This window comes from Culicoides brevitarsis, chromosome 3, assembly GCF_036172545.1.
Source record: "Culicoides brevitarsis isolate CSIRO-B50_1 chromosome 3, AGI_CSIRO_Cbre_v1, whole genome shotgun sequence".
Lineage (NCBI taxonomy): Eukaryota > Metazoa > Arthropoda > Insecta > Diptera > Ceratopogonidae > Culicoides > Culicoides brevitarsis.
In genome coordinates this window covers 7,294,843-7,307,832 of record NC_087087.1, presented here as the reverse complement: position 1 = coordinate 7,307,832, position 12,990 = coordinate 7,294,843, and positions in this window count along the sequence as shown.

Genomic DNA, 12,990 nt, shown 5'->3' with positions numbered 1-12,990 from the left:
GATAAAAATTAATATAAGATAAAAAGTACATTTTTTAGAATTTTTTACCAATTTTTTCATCAATTTAAAAAATTTTAAAAGTATTCATTGAATTAAAATAATTAATTTACAAGAAATTGAAATTGACCTATTTTCAAAACAAAAAATAAATAAATATGTAAGGAAAAAAATAATTTTGAAAAAAAAAGTTTTGATTAAATTATTATTAAAAAAAATGAATATTCGATATGAAAAATTTTTCTTAATGTTTTATATTAATATTCAAATAAATAAATCCAAAATATTTTTGATTTTTAAAAAAATTCAAAACTTCCAAAAAAATTCACTTAAAAGGAATTTTTAAATTTTTAATGAAAAATTTTCGAATTGTGAAGAAAATTTATTTCCTATATCTTTTTCAGTAAAATTTTTACTCTTTGATATTCGTTATTTGGTATATTTAATTCCTAATGGCTTTAAAGGTATTTTATATATAAAAGTTTGTCGACTATTGTATTAGTTTAAACAGCGCCATCTGTTTAATACAATAGTCGGTTTTAGTTTAAGCAGCGCCATCTGTTGGCAAAATTTTTCTTTTCTTAAAAATTTTGTAAAAATCTTTTATCTGAAGAAAAATTGATATGAAAATTAAAAAAAAAAAAAAAAAATTTTGCTTGGTTTGGATTAATTGAAATAAATTGATCTGTGAATTGATCATTTAAGTGCTTCAATTTTTTAAATTACTTTTGATATTCTTTTTGGATTTCTTGTCATTTTTTTATCGTAAAGTTTAAAGTGTTCCAAAGTCCTAAAATTTTCTAATTTCGAAAAAAATCATAAAAAATTAGTTTCTGAGAAAAATTTGTTCCAATGAAATAAAAAACTAACCTCAAATCTTAAGCCAAGTTCAAAATTGCCCCCTTCAATGTCACTTTAGCAACATCTCTGCCCATCAAAGATTTATTTGATGATAATTCGTGCGTGCTTGTTAAAATGCTATTGCTATTCTGTCATGTGTTTGTACAAGTATCAAGTATGTAAATGAACACACTCGGTGTCTCTTCTCTCTGTTGTAACAATTTCTTATTTTCTTTTGATCTGAACTTCTTCCACACACAGAAACGTTTGGCTCAACTCAGTTTGCGGCGTTAGGGCGACACCAAAATCTCACGTATTTTCCGGGTTCGTCGTCTATTGCCTGCTCTTTCGTTTCTGAAACTTTTTCTCTTCGCATGTTCATCTTCTTCCTTCTGCGCGTACGAATCTTTCGTGTTGTTTGTTTCAATCACGTTTCTGCAGAAACACGGGCGCACGTAGGTAGGTATGGCAATCAGCTGTCACCTAGTGTTCCACATTTTACATTATAAAATATGGGTCAAAGAGAGGAGGCGAAACTTTGGGTTCAATGACCGACTGAATGCTATATATCGTCGCTACATAACTCTTCTCGCTACACGACGCGGCGTATATGGCGTTCCTGATAATGATGCGTGCGATCGTGTACGAAACTCTAAACGGAGTTATGTTTTTTTTTCTTTGTTTTATTTATTATTATTGTTGTTGCTGTTATGTTACACACAACGACACACAGAGCTGAAAGAAATCCAATTTACATTAAAATTATTTATGTATCAATATTTTATATTTAAACAAGATGATGATAAAAACACAAAAAACTCAAAAAAAAAACTTATCTTCTTTATACAGTTATTTGCCTTACTGTACGAGGTACCTACGTTGTGAAAGCAGCAGCAGCAACAGCAGCAATTGCCTGAATATTGGCCATATTTATGCATCATCATTACCATTATCAAATAGAAAATGTTTATCGAACAAGGCGCTCGTTGTCGCTGCCAAGAAGATGTGTAACGAACGGAAATCTGAAGAAAAATGTCGCAACATAATTTAACCATTTTTAAATTGACACGCTGTGTAATCGAGTGTTGAATTGCTATTAATCACAAATATAGAAGTAAAGTGAGTGATGAATGCGGATTTAACATTAATAAGTTTTTTTTCTTCTTTTTTTCAGGTAAATGGAGTGGGTTTCTTGACATTGAATGTCTTACGTGAATGGTTGGTAGAATGGAGACGACTGGTTTTTTGTTAAAAAGTTTTTTTTTTGTTTTGGTAAGTTATAAGTTTTTGGAAATTTTTATAACTTTAATTAATTTCTTTCAGTAATTTCTTTTTAAAATTTTTAAAATAGTTTAAATTGAATCTAAAATTAAAATTTTTTAAAAAATAATTAAAATTATAAATAAAATAAAAATAATTTTTTAAACAAAGTAAAATTATTTCAATAATTTAAAAAAATATAAAATAAAATTAAAAAATAAATTTAAAAAAAAAATAAAATTAATAAAATAATTAAAATTTAAAAAATAAAAATAAAAAAAAAATTAAATAAATAAATTTAAAAAAAAATTTTTTAAGTTTTCAAAGAAAATAAACATTTTAAGTATTGGTAAGGTAACTTTTGATATATCTTAAATTTTTAATTTTAAATTTTTTTTTTTAATTTTTTTTAGTGAACTATGAAGATTTATTTTAAGAAGGCTAAAATTTTAAAGGAGACTTAATATAATTTTGTCAAGTTTAAATATTGAAAAGTTCAAGAATACTTGAAGATTTATCATCAAGAAATTATTATTTCATGAGAACTTAAGAAAAGTTGAAGTTTTTTTTAAAATCGAAAAATGCAAAGAAGAACGACAAGGCTTAAGTAAAAATCTTTTTGATAATTTACTTACAGAATTTGGTCAATTTTTGCAAAATTGATGTTATTGAAAACCAACTACAAAATTCTCAAGGAAACATTGAATCAGTACAGAAACAATTTCTCTTAATTTTTAACCTGCAAGATTTGGTTTGATCATCGTTAACTTCATACCAATCAAGACTCATATTGATCGATATGCATTATTGGAAAAAAACATCATTTGAACTTATTCAACTCTGCATTGAACATTTTATTCATTGGCTTGAAAATTTGAAACTTTGACCTTACTGTGTTCCTTAATATTGATACAATTTATATTCTTACGCTAAAAAATGAATAACTCTATAGTGAGTGATACACGTTGAACCTTAAACTCACGTTGAACCTAAAAATTTTAATTTAATTGAAGTATGCCTAGAAAATAATTTTACTCAATTTATGATGAAATAAAAATCAGTTACAACTCTCAATTTGAAGCTGAAGAAGTTAAGATTCATCAATTTAGAAGACATTTAAGTGAAGTTACATTACGAGGTCTGAAGCTTTTACTTTTAAGCTTCATTGAGCTTAATTGAGAAAAAATCTGAAGGTTTTTAAATCAACTTTTTTGAGTAACTTTTTTATTTTATGAATTAAATTAAATGAATTGAAAGATAGCTTTAATACTTTTTCATAAATCTTCCAACTGAAAGTTTATCAGAAGGCTTTGGAAGTATCTCATTATTAAATCCTTTAAGTTTCTTTTTTGTCGTCCCTGATTTCGACAATACAAGAAGCATCAGTTTCAGATTCTCAACGAAGTTAAACTATCGATTTTTAAAATGTCTTCAAATATAAAATTTATTATTTCGTTGGGAATCTAAAACTGATCCTACTTGAATTGTTCAAATCAGAGTCGAAACTTAAATAAAGAGATACTTTCAAAGCCTTCCTTTAAACCTTCAGTCGAAAGATTTTTGAGAAAGTATCAGAACTATCTTTTTATTTTTTAAAAGCTTTTAACTCATAAAATAATAAAAATCACTCATAAAAGTTGATTTCCGCAACAATTACTCCAAATATGGCAAAACATCATAAAATGTGTGAAATATTTTGTAAGAAAAAAAATTTCTTCAAACAATTACTCAAAAAAAATGTCACAATCTCTCACAATTCACAACAATACAAAAGGATCTTTCGAAATCTACCGCGTCTGCCGTTACGTGATTGTGTCTCGAAAAATTAGCGTGCAAATACAAAACTCGAATCGCGACAAACACGCGAAAAAAAGCCACCCTTTTGGACCACTTTTGTGTTTTATTTGTCGTCTTGCATAAAGGTTTGTTGTTAATAAAGTTTCGAGTCGAGAGCAAACATCATTAATTTTTGTTTGCTCTTTTTTTTCTTTTTGATTTTTTTGGTTAGTAGATATTTTGTAAACTTACATTTTTATTTTCGGGTTTCATAATTTCATAAATCAATATTCGTTGCAAAAGTACAGGTTCATTGAACTATTATTTCTGAACATTTGTTTGACAAAAGTGTCTTGTAAACTTTCTCTGCGTTAGCTGCCAAATTTCGTTCGTCGATCCTTTAATGTGCGATTTGCGGAGAAAAGTTGAAAATTGACGATCAGTTAACGGTTCAGTGACTTTTTTTTTTTAATGTTTTACTAATTATCATGCGCGCGAAGAAAAGAAAGACCAAATGTCGACGTAAAAATTATTCAAACCATCAAACCAAATCAGTCACACGCACTTTTTTTTTTCGTGGTGAACGCCAAAAACTTTCATCATATACATATTAAGTACATGTTACAGAAATATATAAAATATTTTTTTTTTCGGTTCACACACACACATCGCACGCACCGAGGCACCATTGATGATGATGATGATGATGCGAGAAAATGCAAAATTGTGTTATGATACCGTTGGATTGTTGGCCATTCCATTCCATTCAAGCGACGACAACGAAAATGTTCAATCCGTCTTCTTCACTTCATACGACGTGTGACTTGTATGTCGAAGGCCCTTTTATAGTATACGCAACTCCACAATCCACATTCGGGTCCATTAATTATTATGAAACACACACAAATTTCTTTTATTGTTACGCATTGCCCCGTACACTCACGCAATACATTTGACGGCGGACAGAAAAAAAAATGTTGGACTTTAGCCGTTTAACATACAGCGATCCGCAAGAAAGTATCGCTGACTATGAGCAAGCAAAAAAAAAAGTGAAGTAACTCCATTAAGATTATGTTATTGGAGAGAAATTCTTACTTTATTGCTGCAACGTGATGATGACGATGATGCTGCAACCACAAAAGAAGTACAATATTTATATATCCGGTAATAAGTATTACAATCCAATAACATACGAGAGCGGCGGTTTGTTATTACACAATGGAAACTAGGTAAAATTTGAAAGGCTAAGATGTAATTTTGTGAACGAACGACGACGACGACGAACGACGCGCATAAAAACAAGAATAGAAAGGAAATTATGGTTCTTTTTAACGAATGTGGGTCGAAATTCGTTGTCAACATAAAAAAAGCAGTTTAAGTGAGAGAGAAGAAAAGAATTGCTGACCTGAAATACAAACAAAAAATTTTTTTTGCGGAAAAGTTTTAAAGAGGAAAATACGGAGAAATGTATTTTTTACTTCCACATACCAGTTGATCGTCACTACTAAGCCATTGACATTTAATCTACTTTAGATGCAGTTGGTACTTCTTACATATATGGGGAAGTGAAAATTTAATTACCATTAATCATCGGTGTAAGGCGTTTCATGGAAAAATTTCAAGTTTGGCATTTGGATGTCTGTCAATAACTTGCATAGGTACATAAGCCAAAATAATGAGTTATTTTAAAATTTTTTTTCAAAAAAAAAAAAAAAATTTAAATTTTTCTCTTTGATTCTAACAAAAAAAAAAAAACATCATTAAATTTAAAATTAATATTAAAATTAAAGCTTAAGAGTTTTTTCTTATTTTAACTTAAGTTAAATTTTAGGTTAGATTAATTCATTTCAGTAATTCAAAATTGATGATTTGAAAGAAGAAATTATATTTTAAAAAAATGATCTTTTAGCTTTAAAAAATTGTTCCGTGTAAAATTTTTAACTAATTGGTTAAAGTTTGAATTATAATTTTTTCTTTATATTTCTCAAATCATCAATTTAGAATAACTGAAATAAATGAATCTAAGATAAAACTTAAGTTAAAATAAAAAAAAAATATCTTTTGACTTACGCTTTAGTTTTAAGATTAGATTTTGGTTTTTTGATGTTTTTTGTTAAAATTTAAGGGAAAAATTTATTATTATTTTTTTTTTGAAATAAGTCATTATTTTGGCTTAATTATGCAATTCAATTTGAAGTAATTTTTTCATAAATCCTTATTTTTTTTTCTTCAGATAAATATTTTGGCTTAAAATTTTCAATGAACTTCTTTGAGGAGTTATAGTTTCTTCCAATTGAAATTTTATGGTATTCTGAAGTTTAAATGAATCAAAGTTGAAAATTTTAAATCTTGAAAGCGAACTGAAACTTTTCAGTTACTTATTCTCTTTTAATGAATTTAATGATCTGAAACTATCAAAGAATCAAAAATTTTCAAGACCGATACATGGTAATTTTTTGAACTAATTTATAATTTTTTTAATTTGAACATTTTTTTTATACTACTGAAATACTTAACCAAAGTAGAAAACTGATCTATACTGAACTAATTTTAAGATCAATGCTAAAGTCGTCAAAAAAGAAAAAATCTACTATTAATAAATTTCTATATATAAGATTGAACAATATTACTTGATGATTTAAAATAAAAAATTGCCCTATGAACAATTTGATTTAGATTTTTACGCTAAACGTTAAAAATTAAGAGAAACCTCACTCTGAAAGAATAAGCGAACGAAGAAACATGTAATTTTATTCTTCTAGGTAAAATTTAAGAAAGAGAATCATTTGTGACTTTGAGAATCATCAATTAAAACATTAATTTTTGTTATCAGGCCATCTTGGATCCAGTGTGGCATCCATATCATCCCCAATTTTGTTTTGTCCAAAGATGTTATGATTAGTTAGTAATCAAGTCCCTTTAATTAATGTCATTTATTGTATAAATTTAAGTCCTGGTTGAATAAAATATTGTATTGTAGTTAAGATCAATGAATGAGAATTTAAAAATAAAGTTAAAAAACATATCGAGAAAAAATATTTGAACTACGAAGTTAAGATATTTAGTGAAGCATAAAAGGTATTTTAAATCTTTAAAAGTAATAACTTGAAAAATTCTTATATTTAGCATCTTTCGCTTTTAATGATTATAAAAGTTCATTCGGAGCTTTTAGATCTTCTTCTTATGACAATTTGAAACTACAGAAGACCTTTATATGAACTCCAATTCAATTAACTTAATGAAATCCTTAAAAGGAATTAGATTGAAATTCATTTAAAGGACTTCAGTAGTTTCAAATTGTTATTAGAAGAAGATCTTAAAACTTCGAATAAACTTTTATAATCATTAAAAGAGTTTTGATAAAGATGCTAAATATAAAAGCTTTAAAGATTTTAAATACCTTTCATGCTACACTAAATATCTTAACCTTAAAGTTCAATTAATTTTTCTTGATATTTCTTTTAACTTTACTTTTTATTTCTCACTATTCATCGATTTTAAAATTAATGATGAAAATATCTAAGCTGAAAATTGAATTATTAAAAGCAAATTAAAAGCTAAATTAAATTGAGAATAACTAAAGCCCAAAAAATTTTTACTTAGTATTCAATACTTATTTAAAATGAAGTAGTAAAGTTACTTTATCAAATCCATGCTGCCAAAATTTCTTCTTATTTAAGCTAAAAGATGAAAAGTTTGAAAAAAAAATGTTAAGTATTAGCAATCTTACTTTAATACAGATTGAACAAAAATATAATAAATTACCTTTTGAACCTTAAACCTTAAGAAACTTTTAACTAAAATGCACTTACGTCAATCCATCATCTTTCCATCGACAAGTCATCACTCAATAAATCGCTTTCATTGATTTATTTTTATCACATTTTCCAACTACTACTACCTACCTTTTTAGTAACGCAAGAGAGAGAGAGAGGAGAAAAAAACGACTTGATAATGACTGATATCAGCACCGAGTAAATTACAGCAATTATGTCGGTAAGTAGTTTAATTTGTAAAAAGTGAGACAACAACCTAGTTTTCTTCCATTTTCCGCAAACCTCAGAAAAAAAGCTTAAAAAACCATCATGGAGACGTCTTGTCTGTGAAACATTTAACAAAAAATGCTAATTTACGTCAACTGCAACTGCAACACCTTAAAAATGTTAAAATATGCATAAAATTCATTGATTGCTTAGTTAATCGACTACAACGTCAACGCTGTTAGTTTGTTGATGTTGTGCTATTAAGCGCGTACGTCTCACTCCTCTCGCAAAAGGTAAATGAACTCGAACAAAAAAAAATGCTAAAAACAGTTTATAGTCAACACAGCAACTCACAAAAGTTGTAAGTGATCTCATCTGGACCAAATATGTCGTGTGAACGTAGTCAGCATAAATATTCTGTTTGAATGTTTAAAACGTTTACTCCTACCAATGAACGAATTCAGTTTTTTTTATGCAAATAAAAGCTTTGAAAGCTCGCATCTCCCCCCAAACATGATGCACAAGTTTACATTGGAGTTCATTGCCCCATTTTTTTTTTGCTTAATTTCTGGTCCTACCACACTTTTGAGCTAAAAATAAAAAAAGGGACTAACGGTTCAAGTTTTGCGTGACAATTGCAGCATAAAATGTTCTTTGCAACGCTCAACGGCAAAGACGAAGAAGGAAAAAAAAAACTTTACAACACCTTTTCCGCATTTACGTGTGTGTGTTTGTAGGTCTCTTCAGGCCAAGCACACACATATTTACTTTGTGTGCTTTCACTTTCAAAGGTGCTTGAACTCTCGTGAACGCGCAAAGTCTCCATACTGCAGAACGTCGTCGTCGTAAGTTATTACGGTACACACAAAAATATATAAAATTGCTGTTTCTTCTTGCGTTATGTTCTCTCGCACACTCATAGATACTCGTTTGGATATTCTGTTCATCGCTCATCTGTTACAAGAAAGGTAAATATTTTCTCAACTGTGTAAAAAGCAATAAAATGGACAAACACGAAAATTAAACAAGAATGTTTGCACAAAATTTTCTAAAAAAATTGTTTCCAGACCTCGTCGAAAAATCAAAACTGCAAACCGTGAGAAAATCTGCAAGTTGAATAACATCCATGGCCAAGCTGGTTCATCTACCTCCAATAAAAAAATTCTGAAATCCGCAATTTAATCGTCAAAAAGTGGTCAAAAGTTATGCAAATTCAATTTTTTGTTTGTGATAAGCCATCATCATCATCCGCAGACTCTTTTTTTCAATCGAATTGAAAATTTATGCAGTTGAGTTAAAAAAAAAACTGATTAATAAAATCCGCTCACTTGCAGGTCTGATCCAAGAACCAAAAAGTGAATGTACTCGTTAGAGGCTGGCTTTTAAAATCTAGAAGGAACAGGTTGTGAGATGTGGTTTTTTTTTGTGGTAAGCGTGGTTTATTAAAAATGCAAATTTTTGCAACCCTCTTTGGTGCCGCGCGTCATTTGGTTAAAAAAAATGGTTTAATATATGATTGCATGAGGAGCATAAATATTTTTTTTTTCGTCTGAAAAAGAGAGGGATAAGATGTTGAATACAAGAATAAACGTGTGAAGGTAGGTTGGAGTGAAGTTGAAAAGGACAAACGTGAATATTTCTACAGTTGAGTTAAAGGATTAGTAAAGTAAGTATTTGAAATTTTTGTTATTTTAATTTAATTTTAATTTAATTTAATTTTAATTTAATTTTAATTTAATTTTAATTTAATTTTAATTTAATTTTAATTTAATTTTAATTTAATTTTAATTTAATTTTAATTTAATTTTAATTTAATTTTAATTTAATTTTAATTTAATTTTTATTTAATTTAATTTAATTTCAATTTAATTTTAATTTAATCTTAATTTAATTTAAATATAATTTTAATTTAATTTTAATTTATTTTTAATTTAATTTTAATTTATAATTTAATTTTAATTTAATTTTAATTTAATTTTAATTTAATTTAATTTTAATTTTAATTTAATTTTAATTTAATTTTAATTTAATTTTAATTTATTTTTAATTTAATTTTAATTTAATTTTAATTTAATTTTAATTTAAATTTTTTAATTGTTTCTGAATTTTTAAAGAAATTGAACAAATTGAAGTATTTTAGTCAAAAAAATCTAAATTTGAAGGTAAGTGAAATATATCAAATCTTATAAAATCTTTTAAGCTATTTTACGTTTAAGAAATCTACTGAACTAAACTTAACTATCAAAAATTTTCAAATATTCTAACTTTTACAGTCTTAATTGAAGATACAAATCTTCGCCTTAGATGAGGATGATTTTAATAGGTAAACAGAGGATTAACTGAACTCATCTATAAAATCTGAGGAGTTAATTCAATAGGTAAGTTTTGATCAAAAAATTTTCAAAAATAATGAAATTTTCTTTACAGAAAGTTCAGAGAAGCTTTTTCTTCATGTGAAACTGAATATATTGCTTTATAAAGTGCTTGTCAAGAATCTTTGTGGCTTCTTAAATTCAACAAGGAGCTTAAACCAGATCTGAAAAAAATTGGAAGAAAATTCAAATAAACCAATCAAAGAGCTATGTTTGTAGCAAGTTCAAATGGTTTCAGTTACAAAACAAAACACATTGATATTCGATAAATTTGGAAGTATTTTTCAAAGAAATTAATGAATTAAAAGAAAAAATTTTGAACCTCATGAAAAAAATGGGAAAAAAGAAGCTTTAAAAGAAAAAGATACATAAACTGAAGAAAAATCAAAAGATATCGAATTAAACGAAAAATAAACAAAATTCAGAAAAAATGCAAAAAATTAGAAATGGAGAAAAATCTGAAGAGTGTCATTTTGGAAAACATTCATGTTGAAGGAAAAATATCTGGAAAACGACTTGCATATAATAATTTTAATGCAATTTATTCAGAAGATATAGAAGATAGAGCTATCCAAATGAAAATACATTGGAAGATGCAAAAATTTTCAATTTGAAAAATGGTAGAAAAAAATTGAAGAAAGTAGGCGTTGAAAGGAATACAGAAGGAATATAGGTAATTTTTTCTGCTAATGAAAATTTATTTTAAAAAACAAATTTAAGCACTTTTAATAAGTTATTAACTCCATTCTAAATTCAAAAACAAAGCTAAACATTTTGTGTAACGAATTTATTAAAATGAGCCTACAAAGAACACCTATTAAAATGCAGCTGAGAAATCGAAACAAAATGACAGAAAAATATTCTGGAAGATGGCATAATTGAAATTAATGATGGAAATTCAAACAAAGGAGATGATACCTTCATGGAAAAATTGCTTAGAAAAAGAAAATTGCAAAATTTTTTCAATTTGCGAAATGAAAAAAAAAAACTATTGATGACTATTAACTCAAAGTTGCGAAAAGAATGAATGTAATGTCGAATTCATTTATAAATAAATTAAAAGATATAATTTCGTCAAGAAAGTCATTGCGGTTGGAAAAATCAAAGAAGAATTTCAAGAGTCAAGCTACAAGCTTTCAAGTGCTTTAAGAAAAGTTACAATAATACAGGATTTTCAAGTTAGTAACGAATCATCGACAACTTAATTTTCAAAATTTAAAAGAAATTTCATCTGTATCTCATGATGTTGTCTCAAGTCATTGATAAAAAGGCTGGAAGCTGAATGAGATCAAAACAAGAACTTAAAAACCTTAAGTCAATAGTACAGACTTACACGTTCCTACCCTTTTGCCATTTATCAAAAAAAAAAAAAAAAAACTATCAGACGCTCATTCATTGCGCGACTCCTTTCTGAATTAATTAAATAAATATTGATCAACGATATGAAACGGAATGTTGCTTGAATCTAGCTACACATGATTTCATTTCGCACACAAACACACGCAGAGACAGAGAGATGCCACAACGCATTGCAATATATGCTAATAGGGTCAATGAAACTGTTTTTTGCATTGTTTTTTATGGGCATATAAATATCATAAGGACAGCACATTAACAGGAGAATCACCGCCCGACACACAGCAAAGAGACGCGCGATATAATAAAATTGTCTGCGATTTTTTTTTTATTTATTTTATATGTTAATCTGTTGGTTCATGCAGCATCAACTCGCGAGATAAATAAAAAAGAATGATAATTTGTTATTCGTCGGATAACGCGAAACAACAACAACAACAAAAAAAAGCGAGTCAAGAAATTCTGATGATGAAGAAGAAGGCCTAAAAGGTGGTTCAACTCTAACAGATGTGTTGTCTGTGTTGCGACAAAGAGTTCATTGAAGTGCAGTGATGGAACGAAATTTGATTTGTTAAAGGGATCTTTGAAGAAAATCTAAAAGGCTTTGATTTCATTAGAAAAAGTTTCTTCAATTAGATCAATTTTTTTATATTTTTAAAAGAAATCAAATTATCAGAAGGATAAATCGATAAAGTTTAATTTTAATCTAAAATTCTAACTAAGAAGAAAAATGTTCAAAATTTCAAACAAGAAAATTCGGTTTAAAACTATCATAAAATCTAAAAAATTCATTGAAAGTCTTAAATTTTAAAATCTTTGATGAATTTTTTGACATTTTAAATCGTTGTAAATGTTGAAAAAAACTTTAAGAGTTTTATTTTCAACTCATTAAGTCATTCGTATTTTCCAAAAGGATCTAAAAAGACTTCTAATTCGAAAAATTCTTTAATTAAGTTAACTTTTGACTCATTTACTATTTGAATTTAAAAAAATGTTTAAGTTAGTACATTTTAGAAGAACGAATTAATTCTTGTTGCTATGTAAAAATTTTTTATCGTAAAAAATGAACCGCTTTTGTACCATTTTTTCTCTATCGCTACGTTCCTGAGTTCAACGAATGCATTTATTTTTATTCCTTAACGTTTTTTTTATAAAATATTTTTTTTTATTAAAAAAAATTATATTTTGCTTAAAAAATTGTCTGTCTGTTCATTAAAAAAAATTAAAATAAAATTTTGAGTCGATTCAAGATTTTTTTTTATATTCTGGAGATGAAAAATTAATTTTTCTTTTAATTTTTTTAGAAAAATTTTTTAATTAAAAATTAATGAAATAAATTAAAAATATTTTTGAAAAAAAATAAATAAAAATTATTTTAAAAAAAATTAAAATAAAAAATTTAATTA